Raw genomic sequence first — 19,093 nt, 5'->3', positions numbered from 1 at the left:
TAGCATCACCTGTCTACAATCTGCTTTAGGCCCTGTTTACCCTGTTTTCAGCTCATAAAACTCTCTTCTCTGAAGTTCCAAAATGCCCAACAAGCAAAATCCAATTCATTTAAATGGCCCCTGTTCACATATGAGCGTTTTTTCACCTGAAGCAAAATGCCTGAATTTCAAAAAAGTGCATGAGCTTCTTTTTTTGCAGATTACAAGAATTTTTGGTTAGATGTCAATGCCTGCCTCCAAACACCTACAAAAAACGCCTGAAAAATGCTTGAAAAAAAACACCTGAAAAATGCCTGAAAAGTATACGCTCAGGTGTGAATGGGGCCTTAGTTTCTTCCAGTGTATTTTTAGCCTGTTTCTCTCATTGTCTCCATGCATCTCTTCTTGCTCCTGTTTGTCTCTTTGCGTTGTGTGTTTCCATGCACACCCGCCAGCCTGGGCTGTACTTCCCACCTGCACCTTAGTGCTGCTAGGGATTCTTGCCAGCCTGGGCTGTACTTCCTACCTGCACCTCAGTGCTGCTAGGGATTCTTGCTTGCTTATAAGCCCTTAGCTCCCAGTAGCTGGCTGTTTGGATGAGTCCAAGAACCGAAACCTGGCAATTATCTACAGTGCAACCCATCTCCACCTTCAGGAGCTCTAGAGAAGACCAGGCGGCTCCTTAGACCCTATGCCTCAGCCCCTCCAAGGGCTCTCCCCTTTATTGTGAATGTGGGCAGGATGGGTCCTCCTATGTAGGTACCAATAGGTATTCTTCCTTCCCTAGACTCCTTTTGTACCCAGGGCTGGCCCTACTGCTAGGCAAATTAGGCAGCCACCTAGGGCACAGTCAGAACCACATTCCTGTCCTGTCACTTCTAGAGCTGCAGTCCATTCCCCGTGTACACGGGTGCACCTGCACACAGTGTAAGTGAGCTGAGATCCTGGCACCAGACAAGGTTAATTACTGGATGATGAATGATCGCCACTCGCTGCAGCTGAAGTCAGCCCAAAGCCCAGATTGCCGCCTTTCATCACCCACTAGCTTGAAGCCAGGAGTGGAGGTGTTGGTGTGGCCAGTGTGCAGGAGTGTACTGGAGGAGAGGTAATGTCTGTTATGGGGGACTGTGCAGTAGCTGTAAGCCTAGATGGAGGAGTTAATGTGTAAGGTGGAGAGGCAGCTGGAGGGCATGCTGCTCCTGGCAGGGCCCCTCTCTCAGTCCATCACTGACCTGCAGTATGAGAACCAGAGGCTGCCAGAGCAGGTGGACTAACTCAGCTGCCAGGTGAAATCGTGGAAATACTAAGCTAGGCAGCGGACTGAGCGGGGATGGACATATCAGGTACTCCAACCATGTGCTACTCACTGTATCTGGCAAGGCAGATCAGGTCAGTTCAATGGGAAGAGGGTGACACACAACACAGGGGGGTATAGAGGTATAGAGGTATAGAAAGTATATTTTAAAGGCACATGCTGATATGGGAGCTTGGGAGCTCTGTCCCGCTCCAGCCATCAGAGGCTCTCAGCAGCTTCCCCCACGTGACATTCACAGCCCGTTTGGCCTTTGAAAGGAGTGGAATACCCGCCGATTCTCCCTATGTCAATGGGGACAGTCCACTGGGATCTCCAGGGCCAATTCACCATCAGCCAGGGCCCCTCTCTCTAATCCGCTGCTAGACACACCTGAGCTGACACAAGCCATGGGAGAACATTTGAGTACCCCATATAGGGGACCCGATTTGCCCGCACCCACCAAATCCTTAATAAGACATACTCTAGAGAAGCTGGGCCTCTCCCCTATGGAAGCAGGCCCACCTCAGTCTCAATGCACACCACATCCTGCAGGCTTGGAACTAGAATACCCCGAAGGTGCTTCAGCAATGTTCTCCAAATTTGCAGATCTGCTTGATCGTAGTTTACCCACTACAGCTATTAGAATCACAAGTAACATTAGAGCTGAAATTGGGATCCTGTATGGAAGCCATAGAATCTAAACTTGACTACACAATTGCTAGAACAAACAAAAATACTGAGCTTATTTAGGACCTTCAAAATCAACTTGAGACTGCCTTATCCAAAATAGATAACCTTGAAAACAAAGCAAGAAGATACAATTTTAGGATCTGTGGGCTCCCAGAGTCCTTAAAAGAGATCCCAGGGGCAGTATGGTCCTTCATTAGAACCTTATCCCGGATGTCCCACAACACAGGCTGGAGCTGGACCATGGTCATAGGGCCCTCGGTCCCCTCACCCAGATGGCCGCTTAAGGGATGCTGTGGTTAAACCCCATTTCTTTGCTATTAAGGAAGAAGTGATGCATAAAACCCTCTCTATTCCCAAACTGTAATTCCAAGGCCAAGGTATTTGCTGACCTTTCTCCTTCTATGTTTTAGCACAAAAGGACATTAAATATTGGAGGCTTTTCGCATTCAACCTCAAGTTTTATTTTAGGAATAAAGCTTACACCTTCGCTACTTTTCCTGAGGGTGAGCATCTTCTATTAAGCCTTGGACTCATACGACAGGATCCAAGTCCAAGAAACCAAAAGACGCTCTTCCTCCTTGATATGATTTCCTGATACACTTCCATTCCATTGTGTTGCCCATTTTCCTTGGAAAGCTATTATTTTCCATTGCTTAACTGCTCATCCACAAATGTTTCTTTTTTTTCTACAGGGTCTTTTCGGGCCCATGGACTGTTCCATAAGTTAGGCTAAGTTAGACTGTCACGTAAACTGTTGTCACAGAACACACTAAGGTATGAGCTGATAGTCCCCCCTGAGATGGTTCACTTACCCCTGGAAACCTCAGTTTGCTGGGTGGTTAAGTTATTTGTGCTTTGGCCAGCTCATCCTCAAGTGTGCCCTATGTTAATCTGTGTTGGTTTTACCTGCTCACCCTGGTTGTTAACAGTTGAGTCAAACATACTCCTCCCACTCTGTTGATTTCTAATTATATACTCTAATAGTAACAGGGCCACAGGCCTTGTAAAGGTCCCAAGATTAAGTGATCTATCGCCAGCTCTACATCTCCTCTCCCTATGCCCTTCCCTTCCTACCTTTTCCACCTTTCCCTGGATTTCCTTTCCCACCCTTTTCCAGTCAATACCTTTGTTAAGGCCCTCTCAAGCCTAGTGTTCCTTCAGAACTTATGTAATGCTCATTCATTCCAAAGGGTGCCCTAGGCTCAAGGTTAGCCTTGGATCTTTGTTTTTGTTTGTTTATTTTAATATTTATAATGAGAGTTTTGTGCCTGGAGCGGTACTCATGCTCCTCCTTCTGTCTCTGGGACACATATTTTTCTCCTCTCTGGGACAGGACTGCTCCCTCTCTGGTAGAGGAGGCAACATTGTTGGTGTTAGAAGGCTGTGGGGGTTTGGACACCCCTCACCTTCAAGGACGATTGATATCCCCCACCCACTCTTTATCCTTATCTCTTTTTGCTCTTTCACTTTATCTAACCCTATTTCTTTCCTGGTGACCGGCCTGAAGTGTTCTTATTTACAAGTGTCGGCAGGAGAGGATGCACTGCTAGAATACAGTACCCCTGGCACCTTCCTTTGGTGGCCTCTAGTGAGAGCTATTTTATTCCTGGCTTTTCCTACCCTCTTGCTCCATGGATCACAATGACCTTACTAAGGCCCTCCTGGGGGTGGTCTCCCACAATGTTCAAGGCCTAAACTCCCCTAATGAAGGAAACAGTACCACACAAAAAAATAGATCTGGTCCTCCTCCAGGAGACACATTTTCCTAAGTGGTATTGCCCTTCATTCATCCATGCCAAATTTCCTTACTACTTCCTGTCCAATGCAGAAGACAAAACTAAGTGGGTGGCAATTCTTCTCTCCCGTAAACATAAATTCTCCCTACTACTGGAACATAAAAACCCAGCAGGAAGGTTTATCCTGATTAAAGGAACTATTGTGGACCACATTTTTTTCCCTCGTGTCCTACTATGCCCCAAATAAAGGTCAAGCCCTTTTATTTAACTCTATGTTTTAGACGCTGTTCCCTCTGTTGGAGGGTACAGTTGTTTTTTGGAGGGGACTCTAACATGGCATTTGATCAGGGCTTAGACAAATACCATTCCTTTGGCAACCGTCTCACCCGCCCTTCTAAACAGAGCTTTCGTATTGCTAAACAGATTAACCACCAGGGGCTGGTAGATGTTTGGAGAGATCAATTGTCGATCAATCCGATGATGCGCAATTACGCTCACACTACTCAAGGTCGCAGATCTTGGTAGATTGAAGAAGGAATTTCTGACACTTATTAAAAAAAAAACAAAGCCAACCTTACATCTGTCCCTGTCAACAAATTAGACTCAGCTCGCTCTGCTCTTAACCTGGTGCTCACTTCCAAGGCAGAGAAAAATATTCGCTAGAGTGGTACTCGGTTTTATCACAAAAGAGACAAATTGGGATCCATGCTTGTGGGGAAACTGTCCTGGAGGAATTGGACTCCTATGATACCAAAAATTAAGATAGCAGGGACACGTTATCTCAGAACCTGCAGCGTATCATGGGAGCATTTTACAAATATTAAAAATATAAAAAGAAGAAAAAAACTGCACTATTCAAAATTAAATAATATACATAAAGCAGCAGCAACTTAGCTGTGAGACACACATACAGCAAGAAATCATAAACCAAATAAAGTTGTGCATATATCAGAAAGAAAATAGAAATAATCCAAAAAGTGATGCCACAAAGTCCAGAAAGTCACAAAGTGAATGCTTCATCACCCAACTGATTGTAATCCCAAGTGAAAAAAGAAGCCTCCACCAAATCAATTTGCTGCTTACCAAATTATAATCACCTCCTGTCACAGAAGGTCTCTCTCGCCTGCGGCTGTAGCCCAGCCTAGGCCTCTGTTCAAACGATGGGACCTAATGAGGAAACCGATGCCCGTTACTCTTCAGGAGACTCAGTCAAAGATAACCCCAGAAGAAAAAGAATTTCCATAGCATAAAAATCCTTTTAACAATTATTTAACAAATAAAGGTTGCACTTACATAAGAAAATGAATAACACACATAAATGAAGCTGGTTTACTCTGCACAGCAGCCTGTCCTTCCGGGACTTGGTGACATCAGCATGTCGCTCCTCCCAATGTTTTTCCTCACAATCTGACGTCGTCCTGGGGCATATAAGTAAATAAATGTTAAAAAGATTTTACAAATATTACCAAAAACTTTATAGTGCAGAAGTCAGTCCCACTCAATCTGAAATAGATTCCTTTTTAGATGAGATACAGATCTCCATTCTAGAGGACTGACACAGACTAAAATTAGAGGCTCCGATCTCTGCCAAAGAAATTGCACAGGTAATCAAAAATTTGAAAGCACAAAGACTCAGGGGCCAGATGGGTATTCTATTCAGTACTATAAAACATTTGCTACTATGCTATCCCCTTAGTTACCCCATTTCTTTAATGTGTTATGACGGGATTCTCCCCTAGAACAATCGCTTAGCTCAACTTATATCAGTCATCCCTAAGCCAGGTAAGAACACAAGCTCAGTCAGTAATTATTGCCCTATTTCATTTAATAATAATGACCTGAAGATACTAACTAAGATTTTGGCTGATTGGATAGCCTCCTTTATCAGCCTTTAAATCCACCAGGACCAAATAGGTTTCATTCCCAGGAGGCAAGGTCCTGACCAAATCCGAAGGGTGGTTGACATTAATTCCCTTTTACAATCACACTAGGATGGGGGAAAAGCACTGGAAGGTTTTTTTTGCTGTTGCTGGACCTTCAGAAAGCATTCGACTCAGTGTTCTATCCTTACCTGTTTACAAAACAAAGTGGTGATTTCCTTCCTAAACATAATTTCTGCTCTGTACTCAACCCCAAAGCCCCAGGTTCATTTGCAGGGTATTACTCAGAATATTTTACAATTTCCAGGGATACCAGGCAGGGATGCCCGGTTTCTTCACTCATATTTGCAATCGCGATCAAAACCCTAGCTCTAGCCATTAGAAACCATCCTGATATCCATGGTCAAAAAAATGGTCCCGACTCTCACAAATGCGCTTTATTCGCAGATGATATTCTGTTATTTGTTTCATCTCCTTTGATCTCTCTCTAGAATGTTTGCCTTTTGGAGAAATTTAGTAAAATCTTTAGTCTCCATGTCAACTTCAAGTTTCAAGCTTTAAACGTCATGCTACAGGGCTCAGTTGTGACATGTCTCATGGAAGAAAATAGATTTTCTTGGAGCGACTCAGTGATTTCGTACTTAGATGTCAACCGAGCTGCTAGGATAAACCTTTTGTATGCTGAAAATTATCCCCCTTTATTTAAAAAAATAGAAGCAGAGCTCACTCACTGGGCCCACTTGGACCTCTCTTGGCTCAGCCGGATTAATGTGGTCAAAATTACTTTACTCCCCAGAGAGAGAGAAGTCTATTCCTGTTCGGCACTACCTGATTGGGTTCATACAGTAAGGCAGGCGATGCCTCATCATACCCTGGATTACCTTCTTTGGTGTCCCAAGAAATTGAAACCCTCGATACTGGCCCTCACACTCTACAAATCCTTTACTCTCAGGGACATGCTGAGACTGCATCCCCAGCTGATCTTATTTTATATTAACCTTTGGCACATCTTTTTAGGTACCCGCAATTCCCTCCAGGCATAGAGATTAAGGCTTTCAAATGGTGGGTGAATAAATGGCTTTTTCAGGATTGGCTACTTCCTTTGTCCCTTGGGACCAATCACCTGAACATTTCCGCTTTACCCAAATCCCAAATTTTCTACATAAATGATGGAGTGTGAAACCATACGGGCCTAACATCACAGCTTTCGAGCACTGGTGGGCTAAAACCATGGAGAAGAGGGGGGAATCTCAGTGACTACCAAACGCTCTCCTTGGCCCACACAAAGACCCCTTACATGCTTGCATGGGAAGCAGACCATGGGATCTTGAGGTTTGGCATAAAAATTATTTAAGGACCTATAAAGGGGTTCTTAACACCGTTCTAGTGGAAACCAACATTAAAGTTATGACCAGGTGGTACCTTGTCCCAGTCAGGTTGGCAGGGCTGTATTCTATATCTCCCCCCCCCCCCCCTCTGTTTTAGAGGATGCAGTGCTGTATCTTGGCCTAGGCCAACAAGGCCCAGGCCTAGTGTCAGGCTTTTTCTGACAGTACTAGTCATGGACGCTCCTGGCTCAATTGACACAGCCCTCTGCTGGCCCGTCAGGGAAATGGCCGTAGGAGAACTGGCCAGTAATAGCAATGGTCGTTCCTGCCTCAATTGACACTGCCCTATAAAAGGTGGACATAGGAGCAGACTCATTGCTGGATTATCTCTCAGCTTCCTGTGTTCCTGTGCTTCCTGTTTCCTGTTTGGACTTCCTGTTGTGACCCGGCTTGTTTCTGAACCATCTGATCTCCTCCTGGTGTTTGAGCCTCGGCTTGCCTCTCGGACTTTGCTCTTGCTACTACCTGCCTGTTTTCCCAGTGTATGACCCCGGCTTGCCTAAGGACTATGTTTCTGCCTGCTCACCTGTGTATGACCCCGGCTCGTCCCTGTTCTGCTACTTACCTTGCTCTTGGACTGATCACCGATGTTTGACCCTTGGCCTGGCTTTTACTACTCCTCTTGTTGCCTGCCTTACCCAGAGTTTCTAAAAATCATCTGGTGCTCACCACAGGCGACCTGTGCTACTTGGGACGCTTCACCTCCTGTACCACTTCCAGGGGTGACTCGCACTGAGCTGCAAGGGAAGCCCTCTCTGCACTTCGGCCTCCATCCAGATTGTGACAGTATAATCCAGCCATGTCTGAGGCTGACAGAGGTGCTTCCCCGCTCGAGTCGCTATGTCAACAAGTCGCCACCCTGACCCAAGCAGTCCAGAGGCTTCAAGATGGCTACTTCCAGTTAGAAGGACATCTGCCACATTTAACAACTTCTCCTTCTCCTGCTGATCCCAGCCAGCTCTCTGCCAGCTCTGCTTCTGCCTCCTCACAACAATAGCACCCCAATTCTCCACATTTTGCAATGGCACCTCCACCAGAGCCACGGGTGTCAACACCTGAACGTTTTCGCGGAGAACGAAAGAAATTCAGGTCCTTTAAAAATGCCTGCTATACTTGGCCCTCCAGCCTAGGACCTTTTCCTCCGAGACTGTGAAAGTGGGGTTCATAATCTCCCTACTATCTGAGGAACCCCAAACTTGGGCCCATAACCTTCTGGAACAAAAGAGTCCCACTCTGAATTCGGTGAACTCCTTCTTTGAGGCTATGGCTCAGCTTTATGAGGACCCCCAGCGTGCCGCTACTGCCGAATCAGCCTTGCATGCTTTACAACAGGGGAAAAGACCAGCAGAGGACTATACTCTTGACTTCCGCAGGTGGGCCGCAGACACTGATTGGAATGAGGCAGCTCTCAAATATCAATACCGCAATGGACTGTCCGAAATCCTCAAGGATGAACTGGCTTGTGTCGATACCCCTGCTTCTCTCGAGTGTCTTATTCAGCTAGCTATTCAATTGGACAGACGTCTGAGAGAACGACGTTCCGAACGTTACCAAGGCTCCTGACCCACCTGGGTATTGCCTAAGGTTCCATCAACTACTGCACCTCCTACTGGGTCACCTGCTACTTTGAGCACAGATGGGGAACCCATGCAGATCAGCTTGATTCGCTCCTCCTTGACTCCTGAGGAAAGACAACCCTGCCGGCAGGCCAACCTCTGCCTCTACTGAGGTGGGATCGGCCATTTCCTGCGCAACTGCCCTGTAAGACCCAGTAAGTCTTACCTACGAAGCTCTCCGAACTGTCAAGTCTCTGAGCCTTCCTCCTCTCACCTTGTTCTCCCTGTCTCCCTACAGGTGGCGGAAGGGAAGGTTCGGCTCCTGGTGATGATTGATTCCGGGGCGTGTAGCTGTTTTATGGACATTGCTTTGGCTAAGAGACTGGGTATCTCTTTGCAGCCGAGGAAACAAAGACTTGAGGTCCACTTAGCCGATGGTTCCCTGCCCAGCTCCGGTCTAGTTACCCGGGAGACCTGTCCTATTCTAACTACATCAGACTCTGGCCATCAAGAGTTTGTTCGTTTCGATGTAATAGCTTCACCCATGTTCCCCATCATCCTAGGACTCCCTTGGCTGCAGGCCCACAACCCTCAGATTAATTGGGTCAAGAAGGAGATCCTCTTCACTTCTGAGTACTGCCAAAATCACTGCCTCCCTCCCGGGCCTCATAGTTCTTCTACCTGCTTGGCGGTTCAACCAGTACCCAACACCCTTTTCAGCATCCCTGCAGCCTATCGGGAGTTCATGGACGTTTTTGATAAAAAGAAAACCGAGGTCCTTCCCCCTCACCTCTCCTACAATTGTCCCATTGAATTACTCCCTGGAGCTGAGATCCCGTTTGGGAGGATATTCCCTTTATCCGAGAACGAACTTGAAGTCCTCAGAGTCTACATCAATGAGAACTTGGAGAAGGGGTTCATCCGTCCCTCCTCCTCTCCTGCTGGGGCTGGCATATTCTTTGTGGAGAAAAAATATGGCTCTTTAAGACCCTGTGTGGACCACCGAGAACTCAACAAGATTACCGTTAAGAACCGGTACCCTCTTCCCCTTATTCCTGAACTTGTTCAGCGCTTCTTGTGCACCCGAATTTTCTCCAACCTTGATCTTCGAGGAGCCTATAACCTAGTCCGTATCCGAGAGGGGAATGAGTGGAAGACAGCGTTCAGAACTCGATTTGGCCACTTCGAGTACTTGGTCATGCCTTTTGGGCTGTGCAACGCTCCAGCGACTTTTCAACATCTCGTGAACGACATCTTCCGAGAATTCCTGGACAACTTTCTGATTGTTTATCTAGATGACATCCTCATCTTTTCTGCCACCATTGAGCTCCATCGGGCTCATGTTAAAAGAGTGCTTGCCACCTTGAGGAAGTATGGACTCTATGTAAAGGCAGAAAAGTGCAAATTTGAGAAGGATTCCATTCAGTTTTTAGGACTGATTATCTCCACCAATGGAATCTCCATGGATCCTCAGAAAGCAAAATCTATTTTAGATTGGCCAGCCCCTTCCGACAAAAAAGGTGTCCAACGGATTGTAGGCTTTGCCAATTTTTACAGAAGGTTCGTGAAAGGTTTCTCCACGATCATCTCACCCATCACCCAGCTGACCTGCCAGCAGGTTCGATTCTGCTGGTCACCGGAGGCCCAAGCAGCATTTGACGAACTAAAAAGACTATTTATCTTGGCACCTATCCTTCAGCACCCGGATCCGGCTCTGCCCTATATATTAGAAGTTGACGCTTCAGAAATTGCTACTGGGGCAATCCTGTCCCAACGTCAAGGCCCGAAGGCGCTCCTTCACCCCGTGGCCTTTTCCTCGCGGAAAATGACTCCTCCAGAGAGGAACTACGATGTAGGTGATCGTGAACTTTTGGCTATAAAATGTGCCTTAGAGGAGTGGAGATATCTGCTGGAAGGGGCCGCCCATCCCATCATGATTTTCACGGACCACAGGAACTTAGAATACCTCAGAACAGCTAAACGTCTAAGACCTCGACAAGCCCGGTAGGCTCTGTTCTTTTCAAGGTTCAACTTCCACATCACCTACAGGCTCGGGTCTAATAATGGAAAAGCAGATGCTCTTTCTCGGATGTTTCCTGACAACCCAGAGATGGTTGAACCCAATATCATTCTCTCTGCTCAAAATTTATTTTTTTGCTTATCCAGCCTGACCTGAAGACTGCGATTAAGAAGGCCTCTGCGCAAAGTACAGAACCAGTAACCCCCCCCCCCCCTTAAGCAGACAAGATGGATTTTTGTGGCATCAAGACAAAATTTTTGTTCCCCCTCAAGTAAGACTTCAGGTCTTAAAAAGCTTTCATGACCACAAGCTTGCCGGTCACTTTGGGGTACGGAAGAACCTCAAACTGGTCCAATGCCTCTTCTGGTGGCCCAGCCTGAATCAGGACTGCAAGGCTTATGTTGGTTCCTGTGTCACTTGCCAACGTAGCAAGGGGTCCAAAACCAAGTCTTGGGGCCTACTGAGACCTCTACCCTTTCCTGAACAACCCTGGAAGAAGCTTTCCATTGACTTCATCGTGCATCTACCACCCTCAGAAGGGTTCAGCACTATTCTGGTGGTAGTTGACCGTCTTTCAAAGATGGCCCACTTTTTACCCATGATCGGTACACCCTCTGCTCTAGATACTGCCAACGTGTTCATTAGAGAGATACTTAGGTTACACGGGCTTCCGGACAATATCGTATCAGACAGAGGTGTACAATTCACCTCTAGATTCTGGAGGGAGCTATGTAAATCCTTATCCATTGAAATAGGTCTGTCATCGGCTTACCATCCACAGAGTAATGGGCAAACCGAAAGAACGAACCAAACTTTGGAGCAATATCTACAATGTTTTTGCACAGGCTCCCAGGATAATTGGGTTTCTCTCCTTCCTTGCACAGAATTTGCGTACAACAATTCTCTACACTCAGCAACCAATCAAACCCCCTTCTGGGCAAATTACGGGTTCCATCCCTCTTTCTTGCCTAACGTCATTCCTGAAACATCAGTCCCTGCAGTCCAGGATCGAGTAAGTTCCATCCAGGCCAACTACCAGTTACTGCAGGATTCCATACTCAAGGCCCAAAAGGACTATAAAAGATTCTATGATCTGAAGAGGAAAGGAAATCCTGATTACAAGATTGGAGATAAGGTATGGCTTTCTTCTATGAATTTGAAACTGTCTTGTCCTTCTAGGAAACTTGGGCCCAGATTTATTGGCCCTTTTGAAATCAAGAGGGTGATTAATCCAGTGGCTTTTGAACTGGCTCTGCCCAGTTCCTACAAGATCCACCCAGTGTTCCATACCTCTCTACTTAAACCAGTTGTACAGAGCCCGTTCCTTGGAAGAGAGGAGCTACCTCCACCGCCGGTTTCAGTGGAAGGTGAAACCGAGTTTGAGTTCGAATCCATCTTGGATTGCAGGAAAAGGGGTAGACAGATTCAGTACTTAATTAAGTGGAAGGGGTATCCCCCTGAAGATAATTCATGGAAACCCATGAGCAATATCCATGCCCCAAGGCTTATCCGAGAATTCCATAGAAGATTTCCTGAAAGTCGGGCCCGTCTGGGCATCCGGCGGCTGCCCCTTGGGGGGGGGGGCACTGTCAGGGACACAGCCGTACTGGCATTTCTGCCAGTACTAGTCATGGACGCTCCTGGCTCAATCGACACAGCCCTCTGCTGGCCCGTCAGGGAAATGGCCGTAGGAGAACTGGCAACATTGCCAGTAATAGCAATGGTCGTTCCTGCCTCAATTGACACTGCCCTCTGCTGGCCTATAAAAGGTGGCCATAGGGGCAGACTCATTGCTGGATTATCTCTCAGCTTCCTGTGTTCCTGTGCTTCCTGTTTCCTGTTTGGACTTCCCGTTGTGACCCGGCTTGTTTCTGAACCATCTGATCTCCTCCTGGTGTTTGACCCTCGGCTTGCCTCTCGGACGTTGCTCTTGCTACTACCTGCCTGTTTTCCCAGTGTATGACCCCGGCTTGCCTAAGGACTTTGCCTTACTTTGCTCTTGGACTGATCACTGGTGTTTGACCCTCGGCCTGGCTTTGACTAGTCCTCTAGTTGCCTGACTTACCCAGAGTTCCTGAAATCATCTGGTGCTCACCACAGACGACCTGTGCTACTTGGGACGCTTCACCTCCTGTACCACTTCCAGGGGTGACTAGCACTGAGCTGCAAGGGAAGCCCTCTCTGCACTTCGGCCTCCATCCAGATTGTGACACCTAGGGCAGCAAAAAAGCTGCACCCTGCAAGAAAAAAAAAACAGCCTTCTCCAAGTTCCTGCACGAAAAGGGTCCCCACCGGCTTGCGCTACACTTTTGGTATAGTGCCAGTCTTATGGGACGAATTCGGCTGGAGATCAGGGTCCAGAAGGCAAATCACTCTGGCAGCGCCATAAAGCGGTGATAATACCGGCCGATGAGGACATTCAGACAGACCGCAGACCGCCGATCACACTTAATACAACTGGCCCGATGGCCGCAAATGCTAATAAGTGTGGCACTGCAGCCTAATGCTCCGCCTACCCTCCTCCGCCCCCAGGTATGGCAGGCATCATGTCAATAATATAATTTCATTTCTTTAAACATCCTTGTCCTTGAGTGAGCAGATTGAATTGCATCATATACAATTAAGACTTTTAATTGTATATGATGGCAATAATATTTTGGACCTGCTCACCTCCATATATTATGTAAATAAGTTGCGCTAAATGTGATCTATGGACACAAGACATAAGAGCACATCCGCTTCATTCTTACCTTAATCTGGTAAGCGTACACTCCTAAGGGAGCCCGGTTTAGGATCATACCCAGGATATTGTCATCTGTCATCAATGTTGGGACTTTGTGGACTTTATACCTCCATAGATCACATTTAGCGCAACTTATTTACATAATTTCTCTAGGGTGTGGTCACACTTGAAGTTGCTGCTGTTTTACTTTACTCCTTTAGCGCGGTTAAATTCCCCCCTTTTACTATCACCTCCATATATGCTATCGCAATATGTCACTGGATTAGTAAGATTACTCCAATCCTATAAGATATTTGGACTTGTGTTTTGACTATGGACTTCCTAGTTATTATATAAATAAGTAAAATAATCCTATGATTACAATCAGTGGAAGCAAACACAAGTCCAAATATCTTGAAAGAAACGAGTGATTTTACTAATCCAGTGACATAAGGTTGTACTAATGGACACTGATAAGCTGCACTGATATGCTGCACTGATGGGCACTGGTATGCTACACTGATGGCCACTGATGAGGCAGTAATGGTGGGTATTGATAAACTGCACTGATGAGGCTGCACTGATAAGGCAGCACTGATGAGGCTGCACTGATGGGCACGAGGCAGCACTGATAAGCTTCACTCATTGGTTTGCACTGATATGCTGCCCTGATGGCCACTGATATGTTGCACTGATGGCCACAGATAAGGCTGTGCTGATGGCCACTGATGAGGTGGCACTGATAAGCTGCACCGATGGGCACTGATATGACGCACTGATAGGCTGCACCGGTGGCCACTGATGAGGCCGCACTGATATGCTGTACTGATGGGCAGTAATGAGGCTGCACTGATGGGCACTAAGGCTGCACTGATGAGGCTGAACTTATATGAACTGATGAGACTGCACTGATAGTCTGTGGTTGTGGTCAGTGGTTTACAGATGACAGGGTGGATCATAAACAGGAAGGGGTGTGGCCTTTACAGGAAGGGGTGGGTCATATTTAAATTAGGGGGTGCCCAAGTTTAGTCAGGCCTAGGGCAGCACAAAACCTAAATACACCACTGAGAGGATGTGAACATTTTGGGGACATGATTCACGTGTGGTGTGACTGCCCAAAAATCAAAGGATTCTGGAACAAAATCTTATACTTAGAGGATTACAGGGCTCCAAGTAGCAAAGTGCCTGCATATTGCCCTTTTCAGCTTCCCAGTGTCTTCATCTTCTAAGAGCATGCAACGCCTTATCTTTTTTATTCTCACTGGAGTCAAACTGACAATTGCTGGGGCCTGGAAACTCCCCTCGGTCTCTGTTCAGGTGGCAAAAAAGAAAATCTCAGGGATTATGACTCCAATCTCAGGTATTATGACTCAGGAAAAGATGGCCAGTGTGCTATTAGAACTCACCCAGAAATTTGAGGCTACATGGGAGCCCTGGGCTAAATAAATACACACTCCCTTGGTCCCATAAGCATTCCATTATTACTTGCTTATAGCCAGAGTGCTCTGAACTGGTCACTGGACTCCTTAATCGTATCTTTCCTCTCTGATTTCCCTCTTTCTCCTTTTTTTTTTTTTTTATGGACCCCGGCTACTCTAGGCCCCTCCGGATCTAGGTTTGGCTCATCTTAGACCTCAGGTTTCCTAGAGCCTATTCGTGTCAAATATTATGATACTACTCTAAGGCCTCTCAGTAGGCCTGGCAATCCTGTTAGTGCATTTCCATTTGGTTGCTAAGTTTGATCTCATGTTACTTACATTATTATAGTTTTTTTTTTTCTTGATGAGAATACTAGCGATATTTATAATTATGCAAATTTCCTATCAACTCCACTTGTCTTATACCTGGAGTTTATTTTCTTAATAACTATATTATATCTATATTTTAGAGGTATACAAGTAGCTGGTCTTGCCTAGGGTGCAAAATAGTCTAGCACCGGCACTGCGTGTACCTCATCTTTATTCCTGTGTACCTGCATTTCCTGTTAGCTCAGTATTCCACTGCTGCTGAGATACTCTTGTCTACTTGTGAGCCTTGTACCCCATTGCGGTAAGTGTTCCTACTACTATTCCCTGTCCTTCCTGCCTGTAAGACCAGGACCCCAGTGCTGCACTATAATCATGTAATACCCATGAGTCCTGTATTCCATGCTTTCCAAGATCCTTGTCTCTGTGCTTCCCTGTCCAGCTGTAACTTGTATAGCCTGCAGTCTGCATGGAAGGTTCACAATCTCAATAATATGTGACAATTCCCTTACAATGAAAAGAACTAAGACTGGGAGAAGGAGGAGCAGTACTCAGGGCCAATCAGGTATCCTGTGGTCACAGGAAGTGCACTAACAAGAGGAGTCTTTTGATGTTCCTGGATGTGAGGTCTTGCAGGGTTGTGTAAATCTTAGGATGGGGTGGACAAAAATAAAAATCCACTATTATATATGCTTGGTTCTAATTTAAAACATGGTTAGCCCAATGTCTCAATGTGTTGGCTGTTTAGCGAAATCATTGAAAAATCCACAAACTGTAACCTCAATTGAAGTCAAAGGGAGGTGGTTCTTAAAAACCATTTCTGGCCATTTTCCAGACTAATAGGCAAAAGATTATCAAATAAATGGCATGGGGAGCATGGCATTGCCAGGGGGGACATATACCAATTCAAAAAAATATACTGTTCAGAGAGGCTTATTAATACAGTATAAAGTGATACATGAAAAATTAAAATTTGTTTAAATACCCTGCATGGGGATGCCCTTAATTTGCCTGTGAAAAAAGTGACATCTAGTAAGAAAAAAAATTACAATTTCCAGCTAAATAATCCCCTGCCTGCATCTGTTTGAAAACAAGGTGGCTGAGGAATCCGATTTTTTTTCTCAATCCCAAACTAAACGAAAATTAATTTTGAATCGGTCGAATCAAACATTTTATTTTATTTGTACACATTGATCTTGTTTGTATTAATAATATATTTATTCAAAAGATGTAAAGTGTTCTAATTAATAAATTACTTTCAAAGTTTTACTATGTACAATGCTGTGCAGAAGTTGTTGTTGCTGTAGACTTGCCACTGTAACTTTACTCTTGCTAGAGACTTGCCATGCAAATTTGCTACAAATTGGAAAAATGTCAACTAGAAATTGTGCTTCAAGTGCTCTGCAAGTGTACAACTTGCCAGTGAAAATGTGCAGCAAGTTAACAAGACTTACAATTTAACACTACCACACATTTGTAGCAAGTTATCCTTATCTGGAAAGTACCTGTTTGCTGTTGCACTTACATATATCAATGTGAAAACAGGCGTATCACAAGAAGCGATGTTAGAGATTAAAACCGCGGCGTCCCGCATTATTGCAGACAATCTAAAGCCGGCAAAAGGGGGCATCGTCTGGGGCGTGGTTGCCAGACGTGACCTCCACGCCTATTTATCCCCCGCTGTATAGATGAGCGGTGTGCAGGTCGCCCAGCAACCGCAACTAAGGGCGGAAGTGCCACATCGTATGTACAGAGAAGAAGGGTATATAACATATCAAAACGCCAGATCCTCTATTGAGGAATCTCGGAATGAAACAAGACTTATACTAAGAACTAAAAATAAAATACCATGTTGACATACATAAAAGTACAGCCAGTGAAGGGAAGATATATCAGAGTGACACCAAAGGTTCTCCATTATACATAAAAGAACCTCACATAAAACCCTTAACACTGTATGTCTACAAACCAATTAAAGGAGAAAGAACTCCACCTAGTGGTAAAAAAAATATATCAACAAAATATTATATTAAATGGAAAACTTAACATATAAAATTAAACTCTGTACATAAAATGCAGCATCTCCTTTGTAAACCTACATGTGATATAAAACATCACAACATGATGAAAAAAGGAACTCAACGTACATTACAAAAAAAAAAAAATATTATGATAAAAAACAAAAAATATAAAAATTATAGAAATGAAAAAAAAAAAAAAAGGAACAATTAACTGTTATTAATAAAGCAGTTAATGTCCCACTCCATGTTTAGACCATGGGGGACATATGTTTAAAAAATGTATATCCACCGTGTTTCAGTGTGTGAAATCTCCCTTTTTTTGGTCTCCCAATCGATCCCCTCCAATGGGAGACCAATTTATCAATTGCAACAAAAAATGTATTATGGGGGTTCCTTTGATGACACAGGTCATAGTGTTTAGAGACACTATGACCCGGGAACCCTCTTAATTTTTCCGACATGCTCACCTAAACGTATCTGCATAGTTCTCATAGTGCGGCCCACATATTGTATGCCGTACTTACATTGAAGCAAATACACTACATTTTTGGTGGAGCATGTGATAAAAGAGTTGATGGTGTACTCTCCACCTGTTGTTTGTGACCAAAATTTCTCAATCTTCCTGCCCTTAAAATAATTAATGGTGCAGATGTTACACCTACGGCAGGGGAAAAAACCTTTTATTTCAGGGAAGAAAAGAGGTCTAGAAGGTCCTTCAATTACATGTTGTGCTATTTTATGTCTTAAAGAGGGAACGCCTCTAAAAATGACACTAGGTCGATCTGGTAAAACTGGTTCTAAAACATGGTAGTTTTTTAATCACTGATTGTTTTTGAATGATCTTTTTTGTGTTAAGAAAGAGGTGACAAAGGAATTTTTGAAAGAATCATTATTTTGATTCTTCCGTATGCTAGGTACCAATAGTGTAGATCTATCAATATTGGCCACCTCTCTGATGGTTTTATCCAGGCTATCATGATAATAGCCCTTGTCCAGAAATATGGACTTCGGGTCGGAGGCCTATGACAGGAAGTCCCCAAAGTATGTGCAGTTCCGGCGTAAATGCACAACCTGGCCCTTGGGGACTGCCTTTAGCCAGGAGTTGTGATGACAACTGTCTGTAGGGATAAAACCATTACGGTCCATTTTTTTAAATTGCGTGGGGGTAATTAGCCGATCTCCGCACACAACCAGATTCAAATCCAGAAAAGTGATCTGTGATGTACTGCTAGAGCAATCTGGCCTAATCCCTCTATTATTCCTATTTAGATCTTGCATAAAGGAATCGAGGGACAGCTGGTCGCCATCCCAGAGAAGGAGGATGTCATCTATGTACCTCCGCCACAAGAGGAGTTATGGCGGACTGACCCTAAAGATGACATCCTCCTCCCACCTGGTCAAAAAAAGGTTTGCCAGACTTGGAGAAAATCTAGCTCCCATCCCGACATCACGATCCTGTAAATAGTAGGTGTTGTTAAACCAAAAAAAATTATGAGTCGTGGCAAACTTCAAAACCTCCAAAATAAATAATTTTTGTTCACCCATTAAAGAGCTCTCTATATCCAAATAATGGCCAGCTGCTTCCAGCCCTTGTTGGTGGGAAATAATGGTGTACAGCGACGCCATGTCAGCTGTAGCCATAATAAATTCCTCTTTCCAGGTTATCTCTTGTAAAATATTAAGGATATGAGTGGTGTCTTTTAGATACGACGGCATCTTAGACACCATGGGCTGCAAAAATTCATCAGAATACTTGCCAATATGAGATCAAAGGGAATCTATCCCACTGATAATGGGATGTCCTGGGGGTCTAACAGGATTTTTATGAATTTTTGGTAGAAAGTAAATGACCGGTAACCGTGGAGCAGAGGGGATGAGGTATGCCTTTTCCTTTTTGTTTAGGATACCATCATCATATGCCTTATTAATAAGTAATTATACTTAGTGGTAGGATTACCATTTAAAATTCTGTATGTGTCCCTATCTCCTAAAATGTTATTCATCTCCGAAATATGGTCTTCCTTGTCCATGATGATAATGCCTCCCCCCTTATCCACTGGGT

This window comes from Pelophylax lessonae (genome assembly GCF_965119305.1).
Source record: "Pelophylax lessonae genome assembly, chromosome: 3".
Taxonomy (NCBI): Eukaryota; Metazoa; Chordata; class Amphibia; order Anura; family Ranidae; genus Pelophylax; species Pelophylax lessonae.
The sequence above is the reverse complement of the archived record's forward strand: the minus strand, read 5'-3'. Positions refer to the sequence as shown.